Below are 19,763 nucleotides of genomic sequence, written 5' to 3' on the forward strand. Positions count from 1 at the left end.
AGAGTACAGCTTCCTGGTCAAAGATGATGGTGTTCAATGAACTAAAATGTAGCCATATTATCTTTGTTTTAGATGTGGAAATTTGTGTGTATGTGTATATGTGTGTATGAATACTAGTCCTGGGGCTTAAACTCAAGGCCTGGGCCTGTCCTTAGCTCTTTTGCTCAAAGCTAGCACTCTACCTCTTGAGCCCTAGCTCCATTTCCAGCTTTTTGGTAGTTAATTGGAGATGAGTCGCATGAACTTCCCTACTGAGTCTGGCTTTGAACCACAGTCCTCAGATCTCAGTCTCCTGAATAGATTGGAATACAGGCATGAACCACCAGCTCCTTGCTGTCCAGGGATTTTTGGTGACAAAAGTTTCCTGACACCTGACATAGAATTTTTTTTTAACTTCCTGTCAGAGAACCAATTTGACTTCTGTTCCCAGTTATTTTAGAACCCAAACCTGAGCTCATTGGTCTGAGAGTTCAGATCTGTGAAAGACCTGACTTTCTGCCTTCTGCATTTTGGAATCCAGCTTTCCACACCTGTGGGAAAGTGTGACCTGAGAGTACATGAACTCCTTTTTATTTAATGGTTACCAATAAAAAGATCTTGAATTGTGGGTTACCATACCATTTTCTTGGCTTCTTGTTGTTTCCTCTCAAGTGGGATGATTGTCATGTATGCCTTTTTAAAATTTTAAATGCACACACACACACACACACACACACACACCTTTTCTACCTAGAATTTTATGAAATAGAAGATTGGCAGTCAAGCTGATGATGGTGGGTGACTCCCACCTGGAATCCCAGCTACTAACTAGGCAACAATTGTGGTCCAAGGTCCAGGCAAAAAGTTAGGAAGACTCCTTCTCAACCAAGAAAAGAGCTCTGAGAGAGTGTGCTGATAATCTTAGCTAAGTCAGAGGCCATAGAGAGAAAGGTCACTGTCTAAAACTGGCCCTAGGCAAAAAGCAAGAGGCTATCTGAAAAATAACTCAAGCTAAAAGTCTTAGACTGTCAAGTATGCCTAGTGGGCAGTAAGACATCTTATATAGGCCAAACCTGGAAATTGGTCATTTTTATCAATTATCTGCCTTGACCAACATAGTCTTCCAATGACAGGAATATTGCTTTTGCTTTCCAATATGGAAGTCATGTTTCTAAACACCAAGCTCTTAAAATATTGCTAAGTGGGAAGGAAACTGCATTAAAAAATTTTTTTGTTAATTAAAATTAAGAGCCAAAGACAAGTTCTTGTTGCTCATACCTGTAATCTCAGCTGAAAATAGAGGATCACAGTTCAAGGCCAGACTGGGCAGGAAAATACACGAGAATTGATGTCGATAGAGAGAAGCTGGATTCAGTAGTGGTACCTGCTATCCCAGCAACTACAGGAAGCCTGAAATAGGTGGATAACAATCCAGACAAGAAGTAAGATCCTATGTGAAAAAAAAATGATTAGCTAGAGGTGTGGCTCAAGTGGTAGAGTAGACCTAACAAGCATGAGGCCCTGGGTTCAAATCCCAGAAAAGTTAAACGTAAAAAGAAAAAGTAAAAAAGAGTAATGGTAACTACTCTAAGTTTTAAGTAGCTCCCTTGGAGTCATGGTTCCCATATTGGACAGGACAATTAGCTCTAAAAGAGCAAAAACAAAACATAAAAAATAAATTGGGGAGAAAAGTCCTATGTCAGTATTTGAGACCTCCTACAGAGGATCACTCACATCCATTATAATTAGCATTTTTTTGTTTAGTAGATCTTCAGTGGGTGTGTCTTGACAGCTGGGCATTAGAAACAACAGAACAGCAAAAAGACAGGCTATCAGAACCAGCTGTCTGAAAAGCACTAACTCCAGGGCTTCATTGCAAAAGCAGCTGTTAAAACAAACTCTGCTCGTGTGTCTCAGAGTTCAAGTTCACTGTGGCAGTTCAGTTCACATCAGGAGAAAGCAAAGCATGTTTGTGTGTGCAGTGAGTTGAAAGGGCATGTCTTGATGGATGCCTCTCTCTCTCTCTCTCTCTCTCTCTCTCAGAAAAGGCTACCACAGAACCCACCAGGTAGTTGCCTTGTGGAAACTGGAATTCCAAGAGGCCACTCTCTCTTAGAAGCAGTAGTGTTTTGGGAGGCAGCTTTTCCTATCCACTGAAGCCACAGACTTTAAGCAGGCTGGCTTTGCAGGCCATTGTTTTCTAGACACATCTGAAGAATCAGAATTGAGGCCATGTTGCCTTCATCACTGTAACTGTCCTCATGTGACTTTGCAAGTCTTGACCCTCCTCAGTGTTAAGCAAACATTTTGAGGCTCAATTCACAGACCTCTGTTGTCCTAAAGTCTCTCTTTCACACCTACCCAGGACACAACTTTAAATTTGTGCAACAACATTGGATGCAAGTTGACCCATGGTATCATCAGTTCTCTTGCCCTAGATCAGAAACATTTCCAGCCCTTCAAGGCAACATCCTGTATTCTTACAATTACTTACTAATCAGTCATGCTTCTCAGGATGAGTGCCAAAATGAGAAATAAGGCAAATAGTTCTCCCAAAGCCACTCCCTTTTAAAATATCTCAGAAAGTGAAGTCATCCACAAAAGATGGGATTTTTCACCTGCTTTATTTTGTGCAATGTATTTCTTCCCATGATGATAGAGGATTTTGAGTTTTTAATATAAAAATTACATAATGTTGTGGTCCATTTTCCTGTGTGCTAGGAATTATCCTAAGCCCTTCACCCCTGTTGGCTTACCTATGCTTCTGTACTTGTTGAAGCTGGCAACATCTGAGAAGTAAAATAATTGAATTTAATCACCTAATATATCACACGGCTGGGAAGTAGCTGAGCCAGGATTTGAACACAGAATTTTGTGGCTTTTGAGATATTGGTTTTAATCAAAATCTAATCCCCACCTGTTATTTTTCCATTGGTAAACAGGTAAAATGCAGCTTCTGGAAAAACAATGACAAAATTTAAGATTTTTTTTGTCTTGTTGTTTTGTTGTGGGGATTTTTGGTGTGTGTGTGTGTGTGTGTGTGTGTGTGTGTGTGTGTGTGTGTGTGTGTGTGTGTGTGTGTAATCCTAGATTGGGATAACTTAGACTCGGAAATTTTGACATTCAAAAATTTTGCTCAGGGAATGAACCAAGAAAATTGGAAGTGGGTATCAGAAAACAAAACAAAACAAAACGTTTCTCTTAGAATTAAACAAAATAGTTGGGCATGGTGGCTCACACCTGTAATCCCAGATATTTAGGAAGTAGAGATCAGAAAGATGGCTCTTCAAGGCCACTTTGGCAAAAAGTTTCTGAGAATTCCTCTCAACCAATAATTCAGATATGGTGGTACATGCCTGTAATTGCTTGTGATCCCGGCTGTGTGGGAGACTACTTGATTCTTGAAGGATCAAGGTCAAAAGCCAACCTCAAGGAACAACACGTGACCCTATCCTATTTAAAACAAACAAACAAACAAAAGCAAAAATTGTTGGGGCATGGCCCAAGTGGTAGAGGGCCTGCCTAGCAAGTGGGAGACCTAGAGTTCAAACTCCACTCACGCCCATAAATAAGTAAAGAACAAGATTTAAAGGTTTTAAATTTCCAGTAAAAACTCATCCAGCATTTATGAAGTATGCATCGGATGATATGTCTGACATTTTAATATGTGAGAAGAAATGAAAAAACTTGCAGTAGTAAATCTAAATGTTTTATTTGTCTAGTAGGTATCTAGATAATTAGACTGATGGATCCAATGTTATTACAACCAATTAGGGGATCTTGCAGATGCTTGCAATGATGAGGTTCGTTGCAGAGACTAGATACTTCATGTGAAAAATGATAAAATTAAAATTTATTGAAGATGATCACGTGCTAATAACTCTGGATGGAATAAACTATACGAAGTACATTAAAAGGTCTTATGAAGTATTTTTCAAGCTAAACTGAACTACAGGAGTAAAACTCTTTAACAATGGAGAAGTGTGTTTGCTCTCATACATAGGGGAGTCAGTCACTTTGAGTCCTGTGCTTACATTGCTTTCCATTCTTCACCTCTCATTCTCCATATTACCTATGCCAGGAGGCATAAAGTAATACATGCTATGGTTTAGGAATATTATATAAGATGAGGAAAAAGAGATAGCAGGGGGAAATACCAGAACATCCTGGCTTCTTTTTTCTTAGCTAAGACATAGGAAGGTATGTAGATTGAGCAACTTTTAGGTCAAGTGAAAAATCTGTTTCCTTTACCCTTTATGGAATTACTCATAATATTCTTTGACAGCTGAGTCCCAAAGTTAGGCCTGGTTCCTTATTCAAGAAAGAAGTACCATCAACAGTATTGAAATAAATGAATGAGTTCAGGCACTCAGCAGCTCAGCAATCCATTACACTAGAAATATAGAGGGAGACAGGGAGGAAGGGGGAGAAGGAGAGAATATTCTGGTAATATCCTGACTTAGTTATCTGGTGTCTTTGCAGTAGAGCATCCTTGGCTTTAGATATGATAGGGAATTGTGTCTGATTTGCTCTGAAATTATTCAGGGAGAGGGTAAATAATAATGACACATCTATGCAGGAGGAGCCAGTGTGTTAAGTATTAGCAAGTGGGGACACTAGTTGAGAGCATAAGGAAGAGTGGTCAGAAGTGTCTGCAATTTATCTCAAAGTTTGAGACTCTTTTCAGAGGAAGTTACCTTGGAAAGATTTCTTCTAAAAACATGAATATGTGCCAACTGTGTGTTCTCCTTCACAAGGGAGTAAAGAGGAGAACGGGTTCATTAAAAAACATTCTGACACATTTTAGGAAGCTGTTTTTAATCCTAGATTAAAACTATAATAAAACATTAACAACAGGAGCAGGTGTAGTAACCCTAGCTCAGCAGAAATAGAGCCTTTCCTATTTCATTGACATTTCCCCAGGATTCTCTTAGCCTCCAACTCTCTTACCATCCTCATATACTCTGGGGGTTGTGCTGGGGTGTTTTTTGTTTGTTTGTTTGTTTGTCTCCCTTTCTCCAGGGAAATCCCAAGTTTTCTTGCAGCTCTTGGTAGTAAATTCCAGTGCATATCTAGCCATGTAAAATGTCCTTGTTTGTTTGTTTTTTAATCTACTTCTGCCTAAACTCCAGATCCTTTCCTCCCTAACCCCTCTCCCAAAAGTAACAAGCCATTACAGAGCCAGCTCACCTGTTCCCTGCATTGCTGTATGCAACAGTCACATTTCCTTCTCCTTTGATGTCTTTGAATCAGATATGACACACTGGGAACCTATCTCCTCACAGACCTGACATCTGGGAGAAAGGGTTGGTCCCCGAGCACATTTTCATCTGTTACTATTGAAAATCCTCATTCTTGTACATGGGGATTGATTTCACTTTGTTCATGTCCCATTCTCTATAGCCCAAGGCTAACCAAACTTGAGCCTAAACGCATGACTTGGCTATCATGGTGTGTAGAAAGCTCTACTATTAAATGTCCACCAGCAAGTTCTGTGTCTCCTAACCCTACCAGATCCATAAATTTAAGCCACATTGGAGAACTTGTTGAAAGACTTCCTGAGAAGCTTGGAAATAATTCAGTAGTTCTCAATTATAGAATAGTTGTTATCCACCAGTGAGCCGTTTGGCAATGTCTGGAGCCATTTTAGTTGGTACAAGTAGAATGGAGGAACTCTTAAGGTGTGGTGGGTTGAGGATAACTATCGTTTGGGACATCCAACAATAGGTAGGATGTGCTCAACATGTTATCTTAGCTGAAATCTCAAAATAGTGCCAGAGTTGAGGCATCTGAAGAGGAGAGGCAAAGCGTTGTCATGAAAATTCAAAGCGGAAGTCACAATTGCAAGCTCTGAGGAATGACAGAAGCGCTATCAGAAGCTCTTCCCTGGAGAGTTGAATTTCCCTTCACACATAGAAGATCCCAGGAAGTCATCAGTATGAATTTTCAAACCAATAAACACTCATAAGTCAATCATTTTTTGGAAAGGGTGGGGAGAGGAGGAAGGCATTACAAATGTAAACGTGCTGGGGGCATAACTCAAGTAGTAGGACACGAACCTAGCAAGCCTGAGGTCTTGAATTTTAAATCCCATGTGTACAAATGTGCTCAGTATGATCAATAAGTCGACAGTCTGTGTGGCATCTTTGACGAGCGGGATTGGCTCTTTAAAGAACCGTGTAAATATAGATAGGTATTCCTAAGAAAACAAAGCTGTTCCTCAACATGTGCCTTCTGCAGAGCGCTCCCGTTTTACCTAGAGTCCTTTACAAGTTACATTTTGAACATTCCTTCACCAATGTTAGAATGTTGTCCTTATGTAGCAACAGTTCAGCAAGACCTAGAAACATGTCTTGAATGTTTTGATTTCGCCTTGGGGAGAAGGCTTTCAAAAGTGAGATTAATTCTAGTGAGTTTTCATCTGCAAAGTGGGAGTCCATGATTCTTATTAGAAACCAAAATAGTGGTCTGTGGAGTGTTCTGTGCCTGTTGAATAAGTATGAAGCAGATGGTTCCTTGCTATGGGTGGCTCTTTTGGGCATTGTGTAATTTGTCAGCATCCTTGGCTTCTCTATCAGGTACCAGTAGCATACCCTTTGGCTACTGGCACCAAAGAATATCTTCAGACCTCATCAAATCCCTCCTGGGTTGGGGGGAGGGAGTAACAATATCATCACCCCCATCAGTTTGTGGATTTCTCACAGCAGAATTTACCATTTCATGTTCTTATGGGCATTAGATGGATAGAATCTGCAGCATTTCCCAAGTGCATTTTGTAACAAATGCCTTACAATCAAAGAAGAAAACCTTTGAAGTTATAAAACCATTCCCTTCTTCTTTTCAAGGAAGAGAAACATACCATAACGACTAGAAAGTTTTCCCAGTCAGTTATTTTTCTACCTTTTTTTTTTTTTGGTCGGTTGTGGGGCTTAAATACTCTGGGCCTGGGCGCTGTCCCTGAGCTCTTCAGCTCAAGGCAAGTTTTCTGGTGGTTAATTGGAGATAAAAGTGTCATAGAAAAAAAAAGTCTCATGGAATTTACTGCCCAGGCTGGCTTTGAACCGTGATCCTCAGATCTCAGCCTCCTGAGTAGCTAGGATTACAGGTATGAGCCACCGGCACCCAGCTCTGCCAGTTGTTTTTAAAAATCAATCAGAAAAAAAAACCCTGTATTTAAGTAATGAGCTTACCCAGAATGTTAACTTGGCTTCTCCTTACATGAACTTTGAGGGAAGAAAGTTTTGGAGATTTCCCTCTCTGGGCCTCTGCTTTTTCTCTGCACATCCTTTCCTGTTTCAACAGATGGCTAGTGACATATATTTACCAACTCTAACTCTCACACGACACAGACACATACCTGTAACACAATGACAGTTGCCTGTTGGAGGGGAAGAAAATATTTTAGAGCATGTGTCTCTTGGTCCTAGAAGGAAAATCAATCTTATTTCTTCTCCATAAATACCAGTATGACTCGAAAGCACTGAGACAGGAAAAGTCTATTGTTTGAAGAAAGATAAACAAAACGAACCCAAGACACTGTCATCAAACTCAGGAATTTCATGGGTGGGACCAAAACAAAGCTGTAACAAAATTGTGTATTTCCCCTATTTAGATATTGTTTGGTGGAAAAACAGTAATTTTTTTAATCCATGATTCTCAGATCTCAGCCTCCTGAGTAGCTAGGATTACAGGTGTGAGCCACTGGCACCTGGCTAAATGACTTAGTTTATAGTACTGATGTCCCATTGAGTGCTTTACATGTCCTGATAATACACAGCAAGGAGTAGGAAAATAGTAATAAAACCATATATTGAGCAGCCACTGTGAGCCTGGGAGAGGTGCTTAACATGAATTATTGGTAATCCTCAAATAAGGTAGAAAAACTGAAATACTAGGAAGTTAAGCGAGCTTCTCAACACCATACAATCAGTAATTCTGGGATCCAGTCTTGGCAGACTCCAGAACTCCACGTTTTCCCACTGTCTTCCTCAGGGAGCTTTTGAATTTTCTAGAAATAACAGTTTTGATTTGTGACCCAGAAAAAAAAAAAAAGGAAACAAATCCTTGCCCCAGTAAAAGCTGATTTCTTCCTCCTCTGCCTTTTCAGTCTCCCAAGCTGAGTTCTTGAAATGTGAATGTTTCCCAAGATTTACAACAGGTTCCTAATTTTATTCTCCTTACTATGAGGTAGAGAGAGATGAATATTTGCGTTTCTAAATTACAATACTTTTTGCACCTCACTTGATTTTTGAAGTGCTTTCAAAGGAACTCAGAAATCTAACTTAATCACGTAGCATTCTCAGACAGCTGCTCTGGAATGGGTCGCCTTCCCTCTAGATATTGATGGTGCTCTAGAAGGATGAGGTTTAGTACATGTATAAGGAAAAGTTCTACTGAAGTAAGACATGGGCTAAGCCTACCATTTGGATGACAAGGACCAGAGAGTCTGTTGATGGATGGTCATGATTCATTCTACCCAATGTGCACTTAGAGTCTTGTGCTCCATGCTGATTTCATCTACATGGGTAGCATCTACTTTTGAGAGCCTTTCTCTAGATCAAAAGGAGAGATGGGGGAGAATAACAGAAGGGATTACATTGAGCAGATGCGTTGTATTCATAAATCACTATGTTGAATTAAAACCTTTTATTTTAGCCAGGTGCCGGTGGCTCATGCCTGTAATCCTAGCTACTCAGGAGGCTGAGATCTAAGGATCACAGTTCAAAGCCAGCCCGGGCAGGAAAGTCCATGAGACTCTTATCTCCAATAAAACACCAGAAAACCAGAAGTGACACTGTGGCTCAAGTGGTAGCCTTGAGCTAAACAGCTGAGGGACAGTGCCCAGACCCCACGACCCTGTAAACCTAGCTACTCTGGAGGTTGAGATCTGTCTGAGGATTGCAATTTGAAACTAGCCCAAGCAGGAAAGTCTTTGAGATTCTTATCTCCAATGAAACACACCAAAAATGCCACAGGTAGAGTTGAGGTTTAAGTGGTAGAGCTCTGGCCTTAAGCAGAAAAGCTCAGGGACAGTTCCTATGCCCTGAGTTCAAGCCCCAGCACCCTCACCAAAGAAAAACCAAAAGCCCTTTGTGCAACTACTTATGGATTGTACCAGAAGATTAAAACAACATTTAAGTGAGACACGTTGTCTAGAAGTAGGAGTCTTTAGTTTTTGCTTTTGTAAATTTTCCAGTGAGAGTAGAGATAGAAACAAATTAATTCAAGGGACTCATTCTTGTCTAATGCATTTTTTATATTCTTTTTAAAGCTGGTATATTACATTTTCTACCTGGGGGAAGGGAGTCATTCTAAGGTGGAATCTCCTGTAGGGAGAAGAAACTCAGGATCTGTGATGACATTTGTGGCTTAGGGCCGAGCTTTCAACGTTCATCTAGCTTTTGCAAGGTAGTATAGTATTTTCAATTCCTCGCTTCTACTTGACATCAGTTTAATCTGATATTACATTCTCAGCCTTCCTCTTCTCTGTCACTTGGTGTGGTATTTAGCTCAGGAGTTGGGAATTAAACTTTAAACCATGAGGGAATTTAGCCAGTTGTGGACTGCATGGGCACAGGAGATTGGAAAAGAGCAATAGTTATTTGTTTGGTTCATACAGTAAAGAGAACATTGTGTAGAATTTTCACTAATCCTTAAATATTATTGAGGGATAAGTAGTTCCCAGTTCTATTAGAAACTCTTCAAGTATGCATTCTTTTAGCATTACACAAGGAGTATTTTCCACATCCCAGGCATGTTTCTAGGCACTGGGAACTGAACAGGACACACAATACACTTTGAACTCATCAAGACTAGGTCTTAGTGGGAGACAATCTATAAATTACAAGGACAGGGGAACTATTTTAGGAAGACTTGGGGAGGTCTTCATGAAGAAAGTGGTGTCTAGCTGGGTACTTGTGTTTCACACCAGTAATCCTAGCTATTCAGAAGGCTGAGATCTGAGGATGAGGATTCAAAGCTAGCCCTCACAGAAAAGTTCATGAGATTCTTATCTCCAGTTAACCAGTAAGCACGCACGTGCACAGACACACACACACACACACACACACACACACACACACACACACACACTCCAGGAATGGAGGTATGGTTCAAGTAGTAGAGTACCAGCCTTGAGCAAAAAAGCGAAGCACAAGAGCAAAGCCATGAGTTCAAGTCGCATTTGAGCAGATAGGGGAAAATACAAAAGCAGACCATACGGTTTCTGGGAGAAGAGTATTGCAGGTTGCAATGGAGGCAGGAGTATGGCAGGCAGACTCAGGCAGGCAAAGGTCCATGTGGCTGGAGTGAAGGGGATAGAGACAGGGTATGCCATTACAGACACAGATGTTATATAGAGCAGGAAGGACAGGAGAGATGGTTGCACCACTAGGGAAGATACTTGCTTTTACTTTGATAAGATAGGAACCCACAGGGCAGAGGAGGGGGATGAACAGGGAAGAAGCAGAGGAGCTACTGAGAGGCCATTGCTGTAACTCAGTTAAAGACAAGCATGGCAGGGAGGAGCCCGCCATGAGGGAAGTGATGAGAGAAGGAAGGCATGATTCTGCTCTATCTTTGAGGTTGTATCAAAGGATCAGCCGAGAGTTTGCATATGGCATGTAAGAGAAAGAAAGGAATCAATGGAATGCTGCGTGTTATGGACCAAATCAATGGACCAGTGGTGTTTCCAGTTGATTGAAGGAGAGCAAGAAGTCTATAGGAAAAGTCAACTCTGTGGGAGAAAGTCAGGGCCTGTGTTTTGAACATGTTAAGTCTGAGATGGGTCCTCACCATCATTTCACATCTCTGTTGAATAGAACTGACAGTGAATGCTTGCTGTGCTAAGTATCTTGCTAAGATAACAGGAAAAGACTTGGGCCTGGCCAAACCAGTCTGACTAATCTTCAAGTGATAATTCTACTACATTCTTGAGTCTCAGTTGTTGGAAATCTATGCAAATACATCTCAGAGTAGTATATAAGAAAAATGTAAATTTGCAGAATACCATCAAACACAATTTTAGTAACTTCTAATGTCAAGTCTTCCATGTTGTGAGTCTTCTGTGTTACCTGTTTTTTTTTTATCTTTTTCTCTTATCATTTGGTGGTGGTGGTGGTGATATGTATGTACTGGTACTGAGACTTGAATTCAAAGCCTCTCAGCTCACCTTTTTTTTTTTGCCTATGACTGATGCTTTGCCACTTGACTCATGCCTCTGGTTCTGGCTTTTTTCTGGTCTGTTGAGTTCCATCTACCATGGCTGGCTTTGAACCTCAGTCCTCAGATCTCAACCTTCTTAGTAGCTAGGGTTACAGACTTAAGTTTCAGCACTTGACCTCTTCCTGGTGCTACTCATGAACATTTCTTTATTAAATGGGCAGGAAGAGGAAACAAGAAAAGGTAGGAAGAACTTGAATGGTGTGTGCTATCTGAACTGCCAGGAAAGCAATGTGAAGTGGAAGAATGATCATCTGAATAAGTAATGGTTAAAATGATCTTTTTTCCTCTTGTTGAGACATAGGTTACTCTGGATATAGGCTAAGGAATTATGCACATCACCATTCTGGGGGTAGCATTAATATTCAATTAAAAGTCAATTCATTATGTAAATTGCTTCCAGTAAAGTTGTAAAACATTTAGTATAGTTATCCCTTGGTATCAGTGGAAGAATTCTAGGACCCCCTGCAGATACTAAAATCTATAGATGTGGATGCTTTAGTTCCTTACGGAAAATGGCACCATATTTTTCTTGCATATTACTACATCCTCTTAAATATCCTAATTCATCTCTAGATGACTTGCAGTATCTAAGGCAATGTAAATACCTCACAAATCAGTGTTTTGCTGTCTTGCTTATGAGGTGTGATGATATACAGACGGCCTGTATGTGCATTTTTTTGTTTTGTTTTGTAGTTGAACACCCAGGTTCAGAGCTCAAGGGCAGAGAGGACTGACTGCATATTTGATAGCTGGACTGTAAATATGCTCCTTTATATATATATGCATTTGTGAAGAAAGGTCCAGTAGGCAGAAAGCAAGACTAAGCCACACAACAAAATGCACTAGGTTATGGAAGGACTGGCTGGTACAGAAAAGCGGGTGAGGTTGAGGGGTAGACATTGGTTAGGTGCAGAGACAAACTGCCCGAGCCGCTTTTCTATAGAAGTACTCCATGGTGTATTGAGCTTCTCAGACGTGTCCTGGCTGCTTTAGGCAATAGCATAGGTCCCACCAAGGGGCCCTGCTCCAGCATTGACATCTGATAGGAGACCAGTGTGTCCTGATTGCTGTGTATCTTCCAGCACTTTCCATTTTCAGGAACCCAGAAGCTTTGGTGCCTGTCCCTAGCAGCCCTCACTTCCCCATCAATTACTTACCTAGACACTTTTTAACTCACCTGGGACAGCTAAGGATCAGGATCCTGGAATACATGTTTCACCCACTGTCCTCCTTGTTCCCCAGACTGCTTTATAAACACTTCTGTGGCAGGCAGGGGATCCTTACATGATCTTTAGCTCTTTCCTGCCATATTCCAAAATGATCATTCTGCCCAACTCAGGTTCCACATGGTCAGTCATCTCGTGTGACCTTGAAAAGGAAAAAGAAGCCCTACAAAAAATATAGGCAATGTGCTTCCAAATGGGAATCGGAGCACATGAGAGGAAATGGGGCCTGGTGATGTAACATACCTCCCCATTCCTAGGGGTACACCGACATCAGCCACAATAGAATTCACTGGAAACTACACTTCAGATCATCTTGCTTTTCATTTCTCACCTTGGGGAGAAAAACTCTAATCATATTCTTGCAGAATAATGAGAAAGAAACCAACTCTGGTTTCACAATTTATAGTAAGTGATTTCATATTCTGCTCTACGTAATATTAATATGTATTTCCTTCTCTAATGGGAGGAAATGTTACGTGGTGGAGAGGGAAGCTGGAAACGCCTGTACTTACTGATTCTTTGGGGGTGATGAGGTGAAGAGCAGGAGAGCCTCTTGCTGTCTTCCTTTATTTGCCTAGCCTGGCTCTGCCATCTCCCTTAATAAGTGGGGCCACCTCATTGGCTGTGGAATGGGCCGCAGCCTTGAAGCATGAGACCTAGTCCTTGTCCTAGGTCTTGGCAGCATTGCAAATCTGGAGGGGTTGGGGTACATGTGGATGGAAGGGTGGTCCAGTACCCCATCTGGTTGAATGTGAATGTCTAGTCTTGTGCATCCACATGGTGATTTCTGCTGGCCCCTGGCTCTCTTGTCAGGGTGGTCCTGGACATAAACACCCATGAGACAGGCCTGTCAACACTGGCTTTATTCTCTGAAGTCACAGCTGCTGTTTTCCTGGTGAGAATTTTTCTCCTTTCCTCCTCAGTATTTTGGTTCTTTGTAGCACTGTGTAGAGCCTTGTGCTCTGAGCAGCCCTAGTGGGTTCACATTGCCAGTAAGCAGATCTATTTTCTGAGAAAGGATGGTGGCCACGCCTACAGCCCCTGAGCACAGAGGAGAAGGAGAGAAGATGCACTCGGCAGCGGCTATCAAAGATGCCAACTCTGCCTCAGGATGCTTAGGAAAATACCATCACAAAATTGAGAGGAATGACGGAAGTCATCCTGGAGATGAGAAGTATGAGCAGGAAATGGTGGTGTGGAAAAGAGATGTGCCATTCGTATACATGGTGTCCGTCTTTTTCTTCCTTGGGTGAGAGACCTTATAAATAGTCATCCAGAGGAGAGAAAGGGCACTAGGGAAGGTACCTTGAGCCGGTGTGTCTGTCTTGTGGGTTCTCTGTGCCCTTTGAGAAGGCAAAGCATTTTACTCTTACACAGGCAAGAGCTTGCCAGACAAAACTCGGCTTTCATCCTGTATGTCTTTGCTAGAATGTCTGTCTTAGAATCCAAAAGTTGACAAATCTTTTTAAAGATACCTTTTTTATGGCCTTTTTATGACTCTGCTGGCTATGAGAGGAAGTAGGGGTGGTAGATGGCAAGCATGTATCATTTTTTTATCCTGTCTGGCTAAAATGGGAAGAACTTATATATGGCTTGTGTCCCTTAGTTGTAATGCTCATACACCCTGTACTTGTCCCATTTTAACAGAGAACAACTGTGAGCAGAGACAATGGTTAAATGGTAGATGTGATTCCAGCCCAGGTCTACCTGTCTTCGGCTGAATTTTAGAGCAGGGTGAATGCAAGCATCCTCTACTCCTGATGGCATTTCCTGTGTGTGTGCATGCACGTGCATGTGCACGCACACACACACACACACACAGAGTCCTGGGAATCTCTTACCTAACACTTGGTTCATCTATGTCCACCTTCTCTCTTCTTTGTTTTATCACGCTAGCTGTCCATGAGATATCCAATCTGGAATGGAAGGGATGAGTGGCTTGTCAATTGCAGTTCCTGAGTACTGCTGAACCCCAGATCCTGGCCTTAAACCCCTTAGTGTAACTGGTGCCAAAATTTTCTGCACCAGGGACAAAAACTTCCTAATGCTGTATCTACTCCTTTCTTGCTCGGTAACCTTGAATGTGCCATGTCTATCTGTGCTGTCCAATTTGTGAAGTAAGTAGATGGACTGAAGAACCCTCATGATGTCCACAGCTGAACCATTGAGAAATTAATGTTTGGCAGGTGAGCAAGCCCAGATTTACCACCACTGCCCTCCATTGACACACCAGAACATTCACCAGTCAGGAGAATTGACAGCATACCATAGAGTATCAGGTATGATAATGGGTTAATATATGTTCAGCATGGCCAAGAGAAAAGCAGAGCATGGCTCCAGCCAAAGGAGAAGGCGGCTTTTTATTTAAGCGATTGTATATTTGCCATTTACAATGTCTTCTTTCCAAAGGTGCAAGAGATAGGACAATGTGTTGAAGTCAGAGCTGTTAGCATTGCATAGCCACCATTGCCCTAGTAGGCTGAGCAAACAGAGCCCTCTAAAATACTCGTATGAGACATTTCTTGAGGTCCCTACTTTCTATTGCTGTGGGTAGGTAGAGATGATCAGCCTGCTGTCTTAATCAGTGCCTTTGCTTGGGATAGTTTAAGGATAGAGATATGTAATAGTTATGTAATGTAAGAGAGAGATACGTAACAGTTAACGCAAACTCTGCTGCTTCCTGGCTTTGTAGCCCTGTGCAAATGATATCATTGGCTAGCCTTTACTTCTTCATCTATGAGGAATCCTAATCATACCTGAGCCACAAGGCTGCTTTGGGATTGAGAGAAACCAGTGGGCTTTATCCCCAGGGTTCTGCTCACAAGGAGAGCTCAATTAAAGGTGACTGGTTTGATTCTTAGTAGCTCTGCCCTAAGTGAAAGAGCAGAGTGGGAGAGGGCTTTTGACTCTAATGTGTGCCATATTAGATCTACACTAACACCATGAGTCAAGATTCTCCTTTTTTTGTGAAAAGATAACATTTAGGTTATGGCACACTTCCGTGATAGCTATAGCTTTCACAAATTCATTCTTTCCATCTTTGTTGATGGGCTTCAGTGTAGATAGCAGTAAATAAGCATCTCCGAGTCGCAGCTGTAATCTTTTTCCCATGCAACAAGCCCACGTGGTGTCCCAGAATCTGAGCATTGAGCAGCATCTGAAACTTTGAGCCTCCTGTCTATATCTGTTATATTCCTTCTTTTCTGGAACAGTAGCCACAGCCAGGTACCTTTTTGCCTTTTCCTCATGGTGTGACGTGTGCAGTGGTCATTTCGTTTGTCACTGTAATTGGCAGTTCTGATTCCTGCACACAAGTATTACATGCTCTCTCCTAGCACACTTCCCAGATGTTTGACTATTTAAAGAAGAAAGTCAGAATTAAAGTCAAACCAAGAAGAACTTGTTGGCATGCAAAGCTATAGCAAAACATTATTTTAATGAAGTAGTTTGGATATTGTTTTCAAAACAGGCCTTAAAAGTAATTAATATAATCTTTCTCCAAACAGGACTCTACTCAACCTACCCCAGAGTGCTGGGTAGTCACATGATTGCCCAAAATCCCTGAATAGGAAGAGTATGGGTTTGGCATTTCTCTTGGCCTTCTAATCCTTATTTTTTCTGACCTGCTATCAGTAAATCCTGAGTTTGGATATTTGTACTAATTGGTCAGCAATTCTATTACAAATGTCTTAGGATGATAATCTCATCTCTTTCTCAGAACCAAAATCATCTGTGCCTGGACATTCAGCAAGGTCTTAACCCATATATATCAGGTAACAGCTATATAGCTCAGAAGAGCCTGGTCTACCACCTACACACTCCAGTGCCTCCACTAAACCAGGATCTTCTAGCCCCTTCCAGAATTTTCCTTGTAGCCAGATCCATGTGCTTCCCTGATCTCTACTTCCCCCTCTTCTTCTCCCTGGTTCCCTGTGGTGAATTCTGTATAGAACTCTGTCTTCACTGGAATCCTCAGTGGCCCCAGGAATCTCATTCTATTTTGGTCCACAGCACTTCTCATCTGGGTAGATATATTGTTTGTTAGCTTCTTGATAACAAGAACCAGTTCAGGGAACCACTAAGTCCTGGCATAGCACACTGTTAGTGTACTACCTCTGTTAGCTCAGTATCTCTGTAGAGTACTATCTCTGTTAACACACTATTCTTTTGCCCATCTACATTGTATCCAGAGCTATCAAGGTTTTTCAGAGTTATCAAGGTTTCTGGAGAGGTTACCAACCTATTGCTCACAACATGAGTTTGATGGCTACCAGACAAGTTGAAAGGTAGTTTCAAAATCATAGTCATCCACTGGCTTCCCAGAAACAAAAGCTTGAAAGCCTAGGCATTGGGAAGATGACCTTGTTCTTCTGAGTAACAAGTAGAGATTACATTGTTTCAGAGTCTTCCTCAAATTTAGGAAGAGTGATCTTTTTAAATAAGTGAAGCTGTTTCCCAAGAGAAAAAAGTCACAATCATATTGGTAAACCAGGAATCTATTTCAGTTGAAAATGGGATTTAAATGTTCTAAAGAATAAGAACTCTCAGATATGTAGCCAATGGATAATATATACTAGGCGACCTACTGAATATGACTTTTAACTCAGTGACAAGCATTGATGAAGTAAAAGTCATCATTTGCCTGGGAAAGACTTGTAAATCATCAGATGGAAATTTCCTTAGGAATGTAAGAGCTGAAACCTGTGTTTATTTAATTGTCAAAATGACAGTTCCTTTATGAAGTCATAATAGACCCATTTATAAACCTGATAAAGTGGTATATGTCCATGAACAGCAGCTTTGCTTTGTTACTAGTTGAGAAAGCTTTAAGTGATGAGTGTTTGCCATCAGATTAGATACCTTGAGAATTTCCTAGTCGTTTTTCCATCTTAGTAATTCCAGGCAAATAATAGGTTGGTGAGTCATGCTAAAATATTGCATTTGTTTTTCAATGTTGGTTCCATTCAGGTCCCCAGATAGGAAAAAATGTGTATAAGAATGAGCAGAGTAGAGCTCACCTAGATATTTAAACATTTTAAAGCATCCTGTTTAGAAGGAGCTTCATCTGCCATTTCCTTAGCAATGGATCTTGGGAGCATCCGTGGCATACCACAGATGAGTTTCTCGTAGGGAGATTTTTTTTTTTATAATTATGTTTTCGTAAAGCTGTAATTGTTCTCAGCAGAAAGGCATCCACTGAACTGCAGCTTGTGGAAGCTGTATTTAAACCACCGTGATGACACCATTTTATAAGCACCACTTGTCCCCAATCAGCACCTATAGCTATTTTGAGCTCTGGTGGATTATTGGCAAGTTAAAGGAGATAATGTATGGAAAGACATAGGGCACTGTCTGGTATATAAGGATGAGAGCACTCTGCCTTTACTTAACCACTGCAGATTACTGAGTCAGTATCTCTATCCACTCACTCTTCCATTTTCACATAGGGTCAGCTTGTATGGATTGTTTGTATATTGAAATTGCTCTCCCTAGGGACACATTAGCATCTGTTTTAACTTTTAACCTTTGATGGCTTGAAGGTACCTGGTTTTCTTCACTCTAGACAATCAAATGTTATCCCAAATTTGTGTGCTTTATGTCCAACCAATAAAGAGAGTCCATAAATAGACCTTTGACTTCTAATGCTGTTTCTCCAGTATTTCCCCATCTTTGAAAATGGTAGCAAATGTTACTAACCACTCTGAAGTTCCCCAAAGCTAAAAGTCATCCTCTATTTTGCCCTCTCCCTTTCATCTCATGCCTGATCCACCAGGTATATCATTTCTACTTCAAAAAAATGTACCTTTAATTCACCAGTTTTCCCTACACCAAAACTCTGTGCCCTAATCCAAACTATCATTGCCTCTTTCCTGCACCAATTGCTGTCTACCTTCCATGTGCCTTTTCCTATTTTCCATTCACATGATATTCACATTCAGTCTTCACTCAGTGGTCAAACTAGATTTCTCTTTTTAGTACCAATCCTGGAGTTTGAATTCAGGACCTGGGCACTGTCCCTAAGTTTTGTTGTTGTTGTTGTTGTTTGTGCTCAAGGGCTAATGCTCTACCACTAGAGCCACAACTCCACTTCTGGCTTTTTGGTAGTTAATTAGAGATAAGGGTCTCACAGTCATTCCTGCCCAGGCTGTCTTTGAACCACAATCCTCAGAACTCAACTCCTGAGTAGCCAGGATTACAGGTATGAGCCACTGTTGCCCAGTTCAAAGTAGAAATTTCAGAACAAAAACCAGCCTATATCTTCCTCTGAATTAAAACTACCAGTGATTTCCAATTCGGGACAAAATAAAATCCACACTCATTATGCTGAGTGGTCTGGCCTCAAAGGCTCTGGGAGCCTCTCCCAAACACGGTAGCCTGCTTGTGTCATAGTAGCCACCTCAAAACACGATTTATCTATGTCATCACTTAATTAATATCAGTTTTCATGGCTGCTCTGTTAGCTCGATGAAGGCAGGAGCTAGGGAAGTTTCATTATCACTCTATTTCCAGTACTTTGCAAAGTTCCTAGAACATGATAGCTACTCATAGTTATCAAATGAACAAATGAGCTCATCCATCATTCCAACGGTGCCCTTAAATATTTTCTTATTGAAGAAACATTTTTTAAATATTAAAACTGGTCACTAATAACAAATTATCTTTGGGCATATCATTAGGCCATGCTTAGAAGATTTGTAGGAATACTTCTAGGAGCTTCATCCTAAATTCCAAAATATATCTCAAAGCCTTTCTGCTTTTCATACACCAGAACACTGTAGGTTGAATGATGGATACTTTTGTTTTGGTGTTGAAATTCAAATTAGGCTCCTTCCTTCCATGGCATACACTGTTAAGACTTCTAGAATTAAAACTCCAAATCATAATCCTCATAAAATGGGAGCTCAGACATATGATTCCATGTCCTAAAGTTAAAGCCAAATGTGTTCCCTTACATATTTTAAATTTCTCTACTGGCTACTGTTGAAATTTTTATAACAGTTTATCTTTACCAGAAAGGAAAAAAAAACATGTCTGACACATTTATGAATGGTATAACTTGTAGCATGCTTGGTAATTGTGGTTGAATTAATACTCAGTTTCTTGTTTTACATGGAGCTATTTATCTGTGAGGCAGAAAAGGGCACTTTGTTAATTTAAGCTAACAACATCTCAAAGTTAGTGAAGGAAGGGGGAAAAGTGGAATACTGGGAAATGATGCTTGCAGTCTGTTCTTGCTGCATTTTTGCATTTTGTTCTTCATTCTTAAATTCATTTCCCTCTAAAAGGCAAGACTATTATATTGGGAAATAATGGGTCTTGAAAACCTGAGCCAGC

General features: G+C 40.9%; 1 protein-coding gene across 1 annotated transcript in view; it reads left to right on the forward strand.

Moving 5' to 3' along the window:
- The window catches only part of Adamts9 (ADAM metallopeptidase with thrombospondin type 1 motif, 9), a 147,408-nt gene that overhangs the window by 92,680 nt on the left and 34,965 nt on the right, over positions 1-19,763 (forward strand). The gene's annotated exons all lie outside the window — the stretch shown is intronic.

Source organism: Dipodomys ordii, unplaced genomic scaffold, assembly GCF_000151885.1.
Source record: "Dipodomys ordii isolate 6190 unplaced genomic scaffold, Dord_2.0 Scaffold12, whole genome shotgun sequence".
NCBI lineage: Eukaryota > Metazoa > Chordata > Mammalia > Rodentia > Heteromyidae > Dipodomys > Dipodomys ordii.